At 41.6% G+C, this 16,852-nt stretch overlaps 1 protein-coding gene across 5 annotated transcripts in view; it reads left to right on the forward strand.

Annotated features, from left to right (window-relative positions):
* Positions 1 to 223: 223 nt before the first annotated feature.
* The window catches only part of OSBPL6 (oxysterol binding protein like 6), a 169,650-nt gene continuing 153,021 nt past the window's right edge, over positions 224 to 16,852 (forward strand). For all 5 annotated transcript variants that reach the window (XM_075829517.1, XM_075829516.1, XM_075829519.1 and 2 more), the window contains exon 1: positions 224 to 478. The gene's annotated coding sequence lies outside the window, so the exon portion shown is untranslated. The remainder of the gene's footprint in view (positions 479 to 16,852) is intronic.

Below are 16,852 nucleotides of genomic sequence, written 5' to 3' on the forward strand. Positions count from 1 at the left end.
GTATGTATGAAGCGATACAGATGCAGCACACTGTATACTCTCTATGTACACATGTAGAACATGCAGTGGTCTGTGCTGATGATGAGGACTGCGCCTGCTGTGGTCCTGGTTGTACTGATGATGAGCCATCCAGTTCCATGTGTGCTCCACTCTCCAGCTTTTCCTCCTTGCTCTGCTCTCCCTATAGGATTGCCCATGCCTCTCACTGCAGGGAGGGGCGATCGGTTACCCGGCTAGGAACTGCAGAGAGAGGGGCTCAAAATTACAGAGAAGATTGTGCATGAGCACAGACTGGACCCCTGCCAAAAGGATCAGTGTATTTTAGCAGCAGCAGACTGATGCAGTGCATGAGATCCAGTGCAGAGCAGTGATCATCCCCAGCGCCCTTGACAGTACAGTGTGAGGCTTTGCTGCAGGTGACAGATCTGGAGCTGTCTGGCTGCTCTGAGCATTTTCCTCTGCTGCATCACTATCTATGGTAAGTGTATATCATCTGATGGCCCCTTATTGTGTCCAGTCCAGTGTCATGAATACAATGTATCAGTTCTGCATGTTGCAATTGCTGATTATTCTCAGACTACAGAACCCTATTGCTTAGGACTCCAGATCAATGTAAGTGATGATCATTATAAAGTGTGTTCCTACTGCAGTCTCCCTACCAATACAAGAAATGAGGGTTTGCATTAGAATCAGATCCCAGTTGTTATCTGAAAAGTTCATCATTGTGCATAAGGTTAGCAGAGGGGTAAACTTCACACTTGGGTCACCCAGTTTGTTACAATCAGTATTTTATGCAATGCAGTCAGACATTCATTTCACTCTGCTGCATGACAGCTCATAAGTAATGGAACCTAATGGAATGAATTTGGCTGGGTGCATGCTCCTGGAGTTGTGTGATCCCACACAGATGATGTCATTGGTGTTTCCCAATGCCATGGAATGAGCACTGTGTGTGCTATAGATGACGTCATTTCTTAAAAAATGTTACATACAGATAGCAATGGTATCAGCTTATGTTTTGTACTTGTTACATTGTTTTATTAAATAGGTTTTATGTATTTATTTTATTTGAGCAGAAAAAGTGCAGTTCAAGGTGATGTTATTATAAGCTAGGAAAAGTTTGGTATACATAAATGCAGAAATGAGTGACGGGTGATCGAAATTTAGTGGATGTAGTACAATATATAACACAAATCTGAATCTATCTGTCTATAGCAAATAATTCAATACTTAGAAAGTATGTCGAAAGAGTTCTACGTTGTGTTTATACCACCACTAACATAATCTGCACATCAGTTATACAAATTTGCCCCAGTAAATAACACATTGTTTTTACTATAGTCTAACTTTTCCTTTTTTCTCTTAATTTTGATTAATGTTCAGTATATGTGTCTTTATTGCTATTTGCAGCATGTACGTTGACACAAGTCAGGTTAAAGATGCTGTTACAACTTTTTGGAGCAGGGCTGGTCTATTGAAGGATGTGGAGGGGCACTTGCCTACAGGAACATCCTCCCCCTGTGATATTAGAGCCGGCATTGAGACGTTTTTTTGAGTTCCTTTAGTGCTGTAAATGGTCAGGATAAGGTTTATACATAAGGCCTGCTCCCCTAACTACTGCTGTATACGTTTCCTATCACTTTAAATATGAAGCTTGTCGTACAGTATCATAGGTGACTGTATCCCCTTTTCAGGTCGCTCTTTATACCGTTATTGGGATCCCCTTCTATGTGCCAGGACGGAGAACCACTCTGGCGGACCAAGCGCATCCATGCTTTACATGCCATGTAATTCGACAATTCCACTGCAATAACCGCTGCAGAGGAAATGTATGCCTAGATGGGGCTTCCCCCTCCATGACAACAGCTGATCGCCAGGGGTCTGATCCTGCTTCTTCCTTTTTCTATATAAAGGGGTTGCTTTCGAGAGACAACCCCTTAAAATCTGATACGTTCCTCTACAGGGGTGGACATACCACATTAGCAGCCACGCTTGTAGTCAAGGGCATCATCTGGTCCCTTAGTGGATACTAAGGGTAGAAAAAGTTATGAATGCTTAAAAAACTGCACTGTGCAAACCTGAATTTAAGGCCAGGATCACACACACAGTTTTGATGCAGTTTTTGGCAGTTGTTTTTTTTTTAGCCAAAATCAGAAGTGGACACAAAAGAAAGGAGATGCATCAGTCTTTTCTTTATACCTTTCCTTCCTTTTTGGATCCACTTCTGGCTTTGGCTAAAAAATTTGAGCCAAAAACTTTTCAAAACTATGTGTGTAAAAGTTCTTGAAATCTGTCTACCTGATTTCACATAAGGGAGCTAATGATTTTCAAGGGTCTTAATAACTAGTGGAATGCAATCTACTAGAGAAATTGATACATTAGAAAGAAATTAGCTAGGGAGCCGTAAGGCCCAATTCATACTTTGCATTTTAATTTGCTAGAAAAGGATCTAAAAAAGAGGAGACTAATAAATCATTCAACTAAATGGGAAGTAGGCGCCACTCTTGCTTTGGAAAAAATTGTGCAAAAAAAACTTGCATCAAAGCTGTAATATGTGTAGTGGGCCTAAAGGAGGTAATCTCTGACCAGCTCAATTATAGGCAAATTGGCCGTGAAAGTCTGAGGAACCAACATGCTGTTTTTATACAGGGGCCCCCTACTCTCTGTGTAGTTATATTGACGTTACCACATTGAAGATCCATGTGCATCAAGTCTGTACAGAGGCAGAGACAGTCCCTGCAGCTCCTTACTACAGAGTTGTAGATTCTTCATGTGGTTGAGTATGTAGGGGAGAGTACCTCCATTACAAAATCAGATGAAGTTGTAGGCATATAGAGGTATAGTAGGGCCCATACACCTATGGAGGCCGAATTATTCAGATGTTGTAATAATACATCATTCTGCACTATTTTGTCCAGAATTTTCAGAGTCTGTAACGGATCCTCCGATGCAAATGTGAACACAGCCTTAAGGCTTCTTGCACACGGCCATAGCTGTGTGTACGGTCCGTGATTACGTCACGTACGGGTCGCAGAGTGTCATCCGCGGGCCGTCCGCAATCACAGACAATGCACACAGAAAATATGCATTCATTTCAATGAGTCCGTACTGCAAATGCGGACCATATAATGACATGTCCTATTATTTTACCACTCTGGGCAATGCAAAACCCAAGGTCGTGTGCATTGGCCTATGGGAAAGCATGCATTCTATACTATCCGCAATTCCAGATAGTATATAGCCGCAAAACTGCAGTCGTGTGCATGACGCCTAAGTTTGCCATATTTGCTGAAAACTCGCACATAAAGGATTGTCTTATTTTATTAATGGGGAAAATCTATTTTTGTAAGGATTCGCAGTGACGTAGTGATAAGCTTTGCTGTATGTCAGCCACATGTTCAGTACTGACAGAGCACAATCTTCATGGAGCATATATGTTCTCCTGGTTTTAATAGAACCGAGAAAGACACAAACTCTGTGTAGATATTGCCCAGGTCAGTGCTCTACAGTCCGAAATATAATAGTTCTCGTTCAGCTTATAATGAAATTGTGCCTTGTGCGTGTTTGATAAAGGAATATTCGCTTTTAAGCTTAGCTTAGGAGGGGACTAATGTGAATAAACACGTTTTCTGCATAGTGCAAACATAACCATATCACCTCAGTAGGTGATGGACTACATCCGAGAACTCAACAGTGTCTCTTAATAGTTTTATCTATTGCTTCACATGACAACTTATTAAAGAGTCAATTTATGACTTCTAATGTAGTAAGTGCAGATATCCTATAACTACATTTATATTATGTAGCCATAGTTATTGTCATGTCCATACTACCTGTGACTCTAGCGCTGTACATGTACAGTGTGACCGCTAGATTCAAGTGACTGTAACGTCCTAGGGCGCTATAATCTATAGGAGCTATAAGTCACGTGACTGCTATGGACGAGATGTTACCCTAGGCTGCATTGCTTACATGCAACTGCAGGGTTTTACCAGAGGCACAGGAATTGGGGGGGGTGCAGGTTGCATTTTTTTAATCAGTGCATATTGGTAAGTCAGAGCAGGTTAATAAAGCTGCTCATTGAAGAAAAAAAACAACATAGACCTAAGTATTGTAATCCTGGAAATCCATTTTGATTTTAAAAAAAATTCTCATCTGCGAGCACTCCCAGTTTCAATGTTCTTTTTTCTCTGCATTTCTTTAGCAATTGGTCCATAATAAATGGACCGCATATGGCTGCCGTTTTTTTCACGCACCCATAGATTTCAATGGGTGAGTCTAGTCAGCAAAAATGGACCAGAAAAGGGCATGCTGTGAACTTCTTTGAACGGACACACCCTCTGCGGAAAAAAAAATGGATGTGTGAATAGCCACACTGAATCGCAATGGTCAGCACATTGACGAGAAATACGTTTGTGTGAATAAGGCTTTATACTGTATTCATATCGCATGGAATAGGATGAACATTTACAATAAAGACACATGGTGATGGCGCAAGTCTATAATTTGTTTTCCTTCTCTAAGGGTATGTTCACACGCTTCACAAAAAACGGCTGAAAATAAGGAGCTGTTTTCAAGGGAAATAGCGTTTTTTTTACGGCCATTTTTGGAGCTGTTTTTCTATTAAGTCAATTAAAAACTGCTCCAAAATGAGGCGTAAAAAAACGTTGTATTTCCCATTGAAATCAATGGGCAGATGTTTGTAGGCGTTCTGCTTCCAATTTTTCGCCGTTTTTCTGGATGTTTTCGCCCAAAAAAACGGCTGAAAATAGCCCGTGTGAACATACCCTAATAATAGAACAAATCTCAAGAGCTAGGTCAGTCCAGGCAGTTCTTGCTTCTATGATTAACTGTACTTTTTGAGAGGTCTGAATGGCACCCAAAGTCTATAGTATTTTATCCTCACTGTATTGGTCCCTCGTACAAATCTCCTCTGATTTACAGCGCATCAAAATTAAGCCGTGAAGATCTTGCAATGGTTGATATAATTATACAATGGAGCATTTGTCATCGTCACACAGGTGTGACGGAACTTTAGTGCTCTCAAATCCGGTATTACCGGGGTGCTGTATGTGATTTTATAGCTCTGTGTTTTATTTCTATTCTTTCTATCAACACCTATGAGTGTGCGCCACCCATTACTGAAGACAATTACCATACTAAACAGACCTGACAGGTTACTAGTTTAATGTACTATTTTTACTTAGGTGTTGGCCAGCCCTTTAATTCCGTCAACCACAGCTGCCCCTGTGAGCTGCCACCTTGAATTCCTTTATCGTGTTCCTTTATGTTCTGACTTCGACATACCTGTATTACCTTACATTACATATTCATTCTCTTTGTCTGTGCAAGGATATTGGTTTTGTAAAGAGCTGCAGATGTCATAGAACATCTTGTTAGGCCTTCAGACATAAATCCGGTATCCTCTGAGGCTGCAATTACTTGTCGGATGTCTTAGGCCAACTTATCATGGAGCCTCGAGTTTTCCTGCCGTCAAGTGTCGTACGTACAGTACGCAACGTCAATCTTCTGTGACCAGACATCTTTAATACTTTGTCGTTCAGTGCAGATATGATGGAACTCAAGTGTTGTACAACAGCTAAAACTTTCTTGACCTCTTCAGTTGGACAGTTTGCAGCATACGTTTGGCTTCTTTGATGCACTATTACACTCCGGTCATTATTGAGAAATATGTGGTTTGCTTCTATACGGTTACTGTGTTTTTATACACAGTGAATTTGCTGTGTTTCTTTAGCAGCATAAAGGCCCACCGAGTCTGTTTTATGTGACACTGTATTGTGTTATGTGAGGCACTATCATCTCTTCTGGAAGACATTTTCTTGGGAAGAATACGTCTATAATGTGATGGAACATTTGACGATTGGTTTTATACAGAATCCGTGAGAAAGACCCTGATTACTATGTATACAATTAGAGGCATATGGAGGTACAGTAGCAGTCTATGGTCATGGTATTACAGATCTGTACATCAACTTTGGCCATATGCATGCCCTTATCTTAATCCAGTGGCCACATTGCTCTGCAGTTTGTTGGTCTTAAGCTGGCTATACATTAGTGGTTTCGGGTGGCCATCTTCTGAAAGACTTGTCGTTCATGGTCGGTCTGTGAAGGTTGTTGTTTTGGGCAAAAATTACCAATCGCTGATCGATCTCTGTCGTGATCTGGGGCCTGGTATGGGATACTATTGGTGGGTAGTAGATCTGTTGTTTGGCACAATCGCCTTTCCACCATCTGTATCCTACAACAACCGAAAAAATCCAACGTGGCAGATCAACTTTTCCACAGATTTCAGACCCTCAGTTCTCTGTCATTCTTGTTTGTCACAAAAATCCACGACAGTCGACAGGAAATGGTCTAAATTGTCTTCCAAAATCTCTAGTGTTTAGACTGTGAAGACTTTGTAGCATTTTTATACGGCACTGCATATGGTGACCATTCTAGAACGCATCCCCAGAACCCTAAGCTACATCTCTACAAATATATAGCATACACATAAAAATACACTAATGCCATCTGTATTATTGGTTCTACTGATGTTCCCAAACAGGTAGACAGTCTGTTAAAAACAGTCATGCCGAGTCAGTGGCTTGGCAGGGGACACCTGTTCTTTGGATCGGTTGGGGTCCTTATCCTGTGGATAGTCAAGTTGTTCTGGTGGAATAACCCCTGTAATAATATCACATAAAGGATGGAAGAGATATTTATCTAACTTGCCACCTTTTTAGCCCCAGAAACACCTGGAGTGGTACAGAACAATTACTGTACAAGTCCTGTAAAAAGGCCGTATCACAAATATATATATGATAGCATATCATCTTACACTGACCAAGGTTGCCACTGGACATATAATTTTAGTTTTACATCTTGCATGACTCCCTACATAAAAGTACAGTTTGGTCCCACTGGTCAGCACAAGGGTTAATTATGGCTATGAAAGTATAAGTTTACATTGAGCACTCTTTTTCAGCTTTTTATATATATATATATATATATATATATATATATATATATATATATAATTTATCTACATAAAAAGTGGAGTTATTTTGCAAATACATTTCATCAGTTATCTTGTAAAGTTCTGCTAGCAACTCTGCTCAATTCTCCCAGCATATCCCTCACTCCATGGAAGCATTATGCCCTTTTGGTCAAGTTGAAACAACATTTGGGGGCCGTCTGGCAGTCTCATTAGACGTTCGGTTGTTGTCTGGTGCCCTTGAAAGTTGAGAAAAATTGAATTCCTTTCGCACGACAAGTTACAGATGTATATGGGCCCTTGGGCGAGTCACAGTCCCCCCCCACCCCTGTTTATTCCTTCCTTGGCTTGACAAGTGTAGATACTTTTTTTTACCAGATCACCATGGGCCTCCGAAGCCCAATGGGCTCTGGCATCTGCCGGGTTTACTTGGCCCTGCCTATTTTCACCTTTTAAAGGAATTGTCTGGTTTCAGCAAATTAATTTATTTGTATAATTAAAAGTTATCCAATTCTCCAATATACTTTCTGTATTAATTCTCTTCAGTTTTCAAGATCTCTGCTTGGTTGTTTTTCACTAGGAACTTTCATTGTTTACTTCCAGTGGATAAAAATCTGTCTATATCATGTGATGGACACACAGGTGTTAGGCTCGTTACAGTTACTGTATGTGTATCAGAGCTGTGTCTTCTAACGATCTCCGCTCCTGTGTGTCTGTTACATGACCATGGACAGAATATTATCCACTGGAAGTAAACAATGAATGTTCCTACTGAATAACAACAAGCAGAGATCTTGAAAACTGTGAGGTAATAATACAGAAAGTGTATTGGAGAATTGGTAATTATACAAAAAATAATATGTTTGCTGAAACAGAACAAGCCTGGAAGGGAATGGGCAGAGGTGAAGTTTCGAGGGATGCTATTAGGCAGGTGGGTATTTGTGCCATAACTCGTTAAATATGCCCATGTCGGTGTATTATTTTCTTAATAGAACTCTTTAATAACTAAAATAAGAATACATTTAAATTGATTCGTTTAACTTCTGCGGCCCTTCACTTAGCACAGAGCCAGGTCTAAAGCTTGGCTTAGACGTGAGATTTTTGTTGGGGGAATACACCAATAGTCTTGCGTCTATGGGGACTATTCCTTGGTGTCTTCTGTCATAAGAAAATGCTCAGACTGGCTGGATTGAAACTGTTTTGGCCCTCCTGTTTCCTCCCGGATAGTTGCCATTAGCTGTGTCTAACAGACACCTATCTAATTCCATGGAAACAACATTCCCTTTAGGTCCAGTAGTTGCAATATACATTAGGTTGTTGGCTGGTCCCATTGATTGCAACCTTTTTTGTATGGCCTGCCGATTTTAAAAAAAAATAAAAAATCAAAGATGAAGGACCGTGTGCCATGCAAACATGAAAGTCATATAAGACCAACTGTTACCACGTATGTGACATTAACCAATTATTCAGTTAATTAAACTTACATTTCAGTGTGACCCTTGTCCTTGACTTTCTTTGCAAAGATGATCCATTTGTGGTGCATACGAGGTGACTGAACACCAGCTTGGGGGGGGGGAGGTGCAGATAGGAGAGACCGCAGCTACTGAACACCAGCTAGAGGGAACTGCACACAAGAGAGACCATGGCTACTAATACCAGTTTGTGAGTGCTGCACACAGGAGAAAGAGCAACTACTGAACACTAGGAGGAAGGGGGGTGCACAAAGGAGAGACCGCGGCTACTAAACAACAACTTGGGGGGTGCACATAGGAGAAAGAGCTTCCAACTTTTACTGACTTTTTTTCTTTTACACAGTGGTTGCTGAACACCATGCGATGAGTGCTTGCCAAGTGTTCAGCAGTGACACACACAATGAAGCGCCGCTCTCTCTCCCGGCGTTCAGCGACGCCAGGCACACAACTGTGCTGGACACCGGGAGAGGAAAGTGTGCCAATAAACCATGCTCCACATGCAGGCTGTGGCACCGGTGCCACTGGTTGCTGGCCTATTGCCAGGAAAATTCCAGAAATATATGGGCCCTTGAGTGACAGTCACATTGGCCTCCTGCTCATCCCACCTTTTGGCTTGACCAGTGTAGAGCATGTTTACACAGATGCCAGGGCCTATGGTGATCTGTCAAGACTAGCCTGGTATTGATGCCAACCCGCCTATTGAAGGGAAGTGGCAGAAGTGAAGTTTAGAAGGGTTTTATTATGCAACTGGTTGAAGATGGCAATGTTGGTGTGTTCTTTTCCTACTGAGCACATGATGCATTTTTGTTTTCACTAAAAGGGTTTCTGGAATATAGAAAAGAGTTTGTTAAATATACTGCACATAAATTCGATCTCAGGAGTATTTCCAAGAAGGGTGTGAAGTGGAGAGTTTGTAGATAAATAGATTTATATTCTGTAGGATGGCAGATTTGCAGCAGTGTAAATTCATCCAGTTATAATGCAGATGTTTGACCTAATCTGTATTCAAACACTAGACAGATGTACAGTATTACAGATGCAGAAGATGAATACATAAATGGATACAGCCTCATACAGTATTTGCCTACTTGCTAATGAGATACTCCTCTAGGAATATAAACGTAACATCGAATATAGAGTGTGTGTGTGTGTGTGTGTGTGTGTTAGATATATATATATCTATCTATCTATCTCTATCTCTATCTATCTCCTATCTATCTGGTCAAGGATACTAATTGTTAATCTCTGAACAGGTATTGAGAATACATTTTAAATATTTTTCAATAAGTACACCAAAAAGTTTCAATATCATATTCTTTTTGAGCAGCTGTGGTCTTAATTATTTTGAATGGCCAATGCTTACAAAGTTATCTTCGTTGTGGGCTGCTCGGCTGATTCAAAGCTTCTGTTCTATTACGTCTCCACAGTTCTTGTTGAATCCAGCTTCGCTATAATGTCTGAAGGAAGGATGAGGTAGTCTGATGTTTCTGATGCGTCAGAGCATCTGCAAAATTGCAGGTCTAATGGAGTGTTCCTGGTATGCAGCGGTTAGTACAGTAAACACCAAAAGAGGTTCAAGAAGGGACAACTAGTGAATCGGCGACAGGTTCATGGGTGCCCAAGGCTCATTGATGCACGTGGGGAGCGAAGGCTAGCCTGCCTGCTCTGATCCCACAGAAGAGCTACTGTAGCACACAATGCTGAAAAAATAAATGCTGGCTATGAAAGGAAGGCGTCCGATTCGTAACCTGCAGCAATAGAAGAAGGTGGCCTGGTCTGATGAATCACGTCTTCTTTTACATCATGTGGACGGCTTGCTGCGTCGCTTACCTGGTGTAGAGATGGCAAGAAGACAAGCTGGCGGAGGCAGTTTAATGCTCTGTGCAATGTTCTGGGAAACCTTGGGTCCTGACAATCATTTGGATGTTACTGTGGCACGTACCACCTACCTAAACATTGTTGCTGACCTCTTTTTATTAGAGTAATGTGCTCTGCTACATCTTGTGGCATCCTGTTTAAAAGGGACTAGTTGTTCTGTATGCCGGTCAGGTCATTTCTGGTTGATATTGGTCAGTTCAACCACATGCTTCTATATGTATTTCAATGATTCCAACTCCTTCTTGTGAAACAGCAGTGATATTTTATGTGCCCACAGTCTAGGTGTGGTCAAGGAACATTCTAAAATACCATTTTATTTTTTTTACTTAAATCCTCTACATATTTTTCTCCCTGTTTCTGACTGTTTTAAACGTTGAACATCAGTAGTTTTTCCTACTTTCTTTTCAGTTTTGGATAGATTCCAGCCTCCCCATTCTGGCTCATTTGTACCATAGTTCTGTTCAGTCTTTTTGGAATAGATTTGTTCACAAAGTTTCCAGACATGACATGATGTACAGTCTTTTATTCCTAAACGGGGCTTACATAAACCTTTCCTTTGCCTTGCTTGGCTGTGAACACTGAAATGTATGACCTACTGCAGTCTTTACATAAACCACCTTCTTTTATGTTGTGTGGGGTTTTTTTTTCTAGCAGGCATAAACCAATTACTTCTTTGTAGCTGACTTTGGATACACTTGACCCCAATGCTTGGTGTATGTGTTTTCAATGTAATTCATCCTGTTCTAGCGTTGCACGAAATACTGCAGTATGTCGCAGATTGACAACCTCCGTGATTTTGATGGTTGAATTAAAGGGTAGATTTACCTACAAGAATATATTTAGAAAATGCATTAATAGCATTTCCTTTAAAAAAAATGTTTTACATTTTTACTTCTGCGGCATTGCTCATAAGCAGAATACAGGTTGCTGTTTATAGCAGCCTGTAATCTAGACTTGATGTACGAATAGATACTTTTGTAAAACTGTAGAAAACATTGATGGCCTAACTTTATAATAGTCCATCCATGTTCGATTGGTAAGGCTCCGACCCCCGCCAATCGGCAGAAAGTAGGGGTTGTGGTACATTTTAATTGAGCGACTCTTCCCCCTTCGTTATTGACACATACAAGTGTGGCTGTGTCTGGTACTGCAGCTCTGCCCGATTTCACTTGAATGAAGTGAACATGGTGCTCTAACGCTTTCGTTCTGTTGATTGGCGGAGGTCCTGGGGGTCGGACCATGACCTTCAAACATTAATGGCGTATCCTAATGATAGGTAAAGCTACGCTGTTAGCTTGGCTAATTTGCACCCAGATTAGTCTAATGTTGTCCGATATTCTTTATTCTCTACTTTATTACAGTTTTATCTGGTGTTTTTGTCTGTTTTCTATATGCTTAAAGTGGATCTGTCAGTTTAATATGCTACCCTAAGTAAGGGCAGCATATTACATCTACAAATCTGTACTACTAGTAGCCAAAGCGGCACAAAAAATGTTTGTGCCGTTTGGCTTATAGGAGTGCAGAAATAATATGGCAGACTCCTAGTCATGAGCCAGCTATATTAATCATGAGAACGATCCCGACGCCCCTCTCCTCAATGATTGACAGACTTCTGTGTATGCATGTATACAGAGCAGCCTGTCAATCGCCGGCCTAAGGTGGGGGGGGGGCAGGGGGTTCGCTCCCTTTATGAATACGTTGTACGGAGCACTAGGAGTCCGATCTATTCTTTCAGTGATCCAATTAGCCAAATGGAACAACTTTTTGGGTGTTTTTTGTGTACCGTTTTGGCTACTAAGAGTATGGGCCTGTAGCTGTAATATGCTGCCTTACATAGGGTAGCAAATAAGCTGAAAGATCCGCCTTAGACCTCAAGCACACTTCAGTGATTTTCTTCAGTGTGCTATCCGTTTTGTTTTAAAGGATAGCACACGGACCCATTAATTTCTATGGGGCTATGCACACTTCCGTTATTTTCGCCGATCCATGTGTCCGTTCCGCAAATTATACAACCGGTCATATTCGTGTCCGTTTTTATGCGGAATAGTCTCGCCCATTCCATTCATTGGTCTGTTAAAACTACGGACCGCATACTGAATCCATCCGTGTGCGGTCAGTGTTTTGCAGATCCGTGATTTGCAGACATATAAAGTGCCACGGATGTGTGCTTGAGGCCTTAAAATGAAGGTATGGTCATGGCATTGCAGCCGAGCGCTACATTCGAGCAATGCACCTCTGAGAAAAATGGAGATCCAAGCTTAATATATAAATAATTTTAATCAGTGCAGAATTGTGGACCTATTTGGGTTAAAAAACCTAAAGTGGTATTTAAGGGTGGACTTTCACTCGTACTGGTCACCAGTGCCATTGTTACAGGTCAAGGAACATCGATCATAATGATATGGGCACTTTCCTCGGCCATTGGCTTATAATTGATAGTCTCTATCCGTGGGGATAGGGAGAAGCTGCAATTATGGGATTGTGGGTGGACAAGCTCCCAATTCATGAATAAAGGGATTCCTAAGAACACTTTTTCGGCCAATTATTGACTTGTCTAAAAAAAGCAGCGATCAGCCGACAAACGAGCAAACGCTTGTTTGTCAGCTGATCCCATTGTTTCTGCAGGCTATAAAACCATCGTTGTTGGCTTCACATCTTCCCTTGTAAACAGATGTGCTGCTGACAATGCCGCAAACTGATAGGGATTTAACGATCATATTAACGTTTGTTTGTCCCTTACAGTATAGCATCGGCCCATGTAAAAGGGCCTCTTAACACGTGCCGATCGACTTGTTATATCGGCGCTAGTTATGGACAGAAATCTGCCCATGTTTACTTACCTTAAGGACCACTTTACTTGCCAATTCACACTAAGACAAATATTATTGAAGCCATCGGCGTACAATTGACAAGACAATAGAGGTAAGAAATGAAGTACAGGCTGTTTTATGTCTGCCTGTGTCTGCTGTCCATTGACATACTGCAAGGTACCATAAATAGCAGACTGTATTCTTCTGTCTATTTTTACTCTACGTTTTAGGTTTTTACTTTTAAATGGAAAAAGTCTTTAGTATTATCTCTAGGATTATTTCCTGTTTAGCAGTTGAAAGAGCTCAATTACTGTCACTGCAACTTAAACCCAAGACATCTACAATCCATTTCCAGGAATAAATCCTGATGACGCAATGAGCATTTCAAGTCGATAAAAGCATTAACTCTCTATGCTGCCAACACAATATTGCCGATGCCGCTATGTGGGTCTGCAATTGTGTTGAGCCTAAATTAACCCCTTCCCACCCTTTACCTCGTAAGTTAACGGGCTAAGGGACTGGTCCTTTTGCCTGCAGCTCCTTCATTTGCGTGTGGTCTTTGATAGTACTGTTCGCAGTGCCATTGGCAGGATCGGGCTGTCACACTGACACGCCAATCCTGTATTGTGACAGGGAACTAAAATAGCTCCCCATCACACAAAATCCTTAAAACAGCGCTCGTATTAAGTGTGGTGTTCCCGAATGCAGAAGCCGCAGTGGTTGCTAGGGAACCCCGTGACATCAGTAATGGTCACAAGGACTTCCTGTGTAGAGGGGCTTGGAGATATGCAGAGAAGACGCAATCTGTGTCTTCCATGCATGTCTGGCTATACAGATCACTGATAAGTCATCTAATGGGCTGTCATTTATCAGTGATCTTTGGTCACTGATTGGTCAGCATCATACACTTCTCTCCACAATGCTCACTTGGTCAAAAGCTAAAAAACGCCCAGTTGGGCATTAAGAAAGTCATTAGCATAAATCTAAAATAGGTCATAACTTGGTCAAAATTGATAGTTTTTCTAAATAAAAAACACTGCTGTTATCTACATTACAGCGCAGATCACATTATGTAGAAGATAGGGCACTTATAATGTGGTGACAGAGCCTCTTTAATGCGTTAAAAGTCAAGATAAAGATGGCTACATCTGTATGTGGGGTGGCCCTACTCTTTATCCTGCACTCGGCTTGACAAGCATAGTGTACGGGTACCCAGTTGGCCCTAGCAAGTTTTCTTGACGCTTAGGCTGGATTCACATGAGCATGTTCGGTCCATAAAAGGACAGAACGTATTTCGGCCGCAAGTACCGGACCGAACACCGTGCAGGGAGCCGGGCTCCTAGCATCATAGTTATGTACAACGCTAGGAGTCCCTGCCTCTCCATGGAACTGCTGTCCCGTACTGAAAACATGATTACAGTACGGGACAGTTGTCCGGCAGGGACTCCTAGCGTCATACATATCTATGATGCTAGGAGCCCGGCTCCCTGCAGTACGTTTACGGACCGAACATGCTCGTGTGAATCCAGCCTTAGAAGATCCCTATGCCTGATCCCATTTCTTGTAGACCGGCAGACTGCTTACTTATTCTCTGCTCGACAGGTGCATATTACTAGGAAGACTTTGGTTAAAATATAGAAAAAGATGCTAGCAATACTTCAGTCACCGAATAGCAAGAAACACCGTCAGTCTCCACAGGAGCGCAGAGATCCAGCTGGGTCCCCCTCTGGCGGGGGCGCATGGTGCTAAGCAACAGCCTGTACTTATTTGGGCCACTGCCTAGCAAACCCTACACAATAAAACAATTTATTCTGGTCCATGAAGGATTCCCTACACTGTTAGAGGATGTCTAGTCTTGAGACTCCCTCTTCATCTGCAATTTGTTTTAAGCTGTCCCAGCTACTGCGGAACCTCTTAAACCAAAATGCATCTACTGCAAAACCACCTTATGAAGACAAACAAGAGCTTTCTGTCATTTAACCTCTGATTGACATGAACCTCATTCTCCTTCAAAAAGAGGTTCTGCAGCAGCTGATGTATTATAGGGCATACTATAAGGTCTTCTGCCATTTGATTTTATATCGTTATGTAACACCTCAATGACATCTCATATTCTTACAATTTACAGTAGGTTTTACCCATTTATCTACACCAATATTATGTAGTCTATTAATTCACTGGGAGATAATGAGATTACTAAGGCAGAAGGACTGTGATGAACATAAATTGCATTCTCATGCGTGCTGCCTGTAGATGAGCATAGATGACATGTTCACTTGAAATATAAATATTTTATTCACGTAAGTGTTTTGTTAGTTACCTCCGTGTTTTCCCCGGCGTTACAGCACTGACATTAGCTGAACTTCAATATTTCAGGACAATACATGTAACAAAGTAAAATGCTGAGAGAAAATATTACAGCTGACATAGTACATTCCATGTGAACAAACCGAATGAATCACTGTAATTTTTTTTTTTTTTAAAGTAAATATTGTAGCAAATCATCTAATTACTCTACAATCAAAAGCAGAAACCAAGGGCTCTTTTACACGGGACAATTATCGGGCAAATGAGCGTTTACAGAAAGCTCGTTCCCGATCATTGCCCTGTGTAAACACTCGTTCATCGGCTGATCGTATCGTTTCTGCAGCCTAAGGATCCTCTTACATGGTCCCTTGTGGGCCGCGTAAACGAGCGCCGATCAACTAAACGGCTCGTTAATAGCCGTTCGTTTGCTCCTTTCACAAGGAGCTATGTATGGGGACAAGCGCTCATACTACGATTGCTCGTCCCCATACACAGGTAGTTATGCCGCCGACAACGATAATATTTTCAGCTGCATGAGCGAGCGTTTGCTCGTTCATCGGCTGATCGTTGCTCTGTTTACACAGGGCAATGATCGGGAACGAGCGTTCTGTGATTGCTTGTTTGCCCGATAATTGACCTGTGTAAAAGGGCCATTATCGTTGTCGGCAGCACATTTCCACGTGTAAACAAGGAGACGTGCTACTGACGTGATAGTAATGTATGGGAACGAGCGATCGTAGTAACGGGCTCTTGTCGCCCCTTACATAGCTCCTCGTGAAATGAGAAAACGAGCGCTCTTTGTTTCCCTGCAATTTTAGGTAAACCAGTGACTAGGAGTAAATGTATTTTTTACTGTAGTTCTGAACTGTTCATGTCAAAGCTTGTCTAGCAAATAATGGGAAAATATTAGGGACCCTGCAGACATCTGTCATTTAATATATAGCAGTGACTGGGAGCGAGGGCTCATTGTGACAAGTTCACCATCACTGCTTGACTGAAATTGAATCAGGTACTACAGGGAAAACACAGTCCGCTCCTGTCCTGCAATGTTATCCCCCTCTTAAGAAGTATTATTATAAGAGCTCATTTACACGGCCGTTTTACGGCTCTGTAATAGCTCCAAGTTATGCAGAGCCATAATACGCCACCCATCACTGTGCCTCCCATATACCCCCGTTTTCAGGTTTTTCTGTCTGGCTCCTCACAAATCCAACAGAAAAATAATTGTGGCATGCTCAATCGGCAGCCATATGTATGGAGGTATTCTCCCTTAGATGCATTGTTTTCCTTACATATGGCACCCAATGGAACATGTTACCGCAGCACATGAAGGCCGTACAGATCTGTATAACATTAATAGAATTGTAACAAATTCAGAATACTGTAGC

The sequence above is a fragment of the Rhinoderma darwinii genome, chromosome 6, assembly GCF_050947455.1.
Source record: "Rhinoderma darwinii isolate aRhiDar2 chromosome 6, aRhiDar2.hap1, whole genome shotgun sequence".
Taxonomy (NCBI): domain Eukaryota; kingdom Metazoa; phylum Chordata; class Amphibia; order Anura; family Rhinodermatidae; genus Rhinoderma; species Rhinoderma darwinii.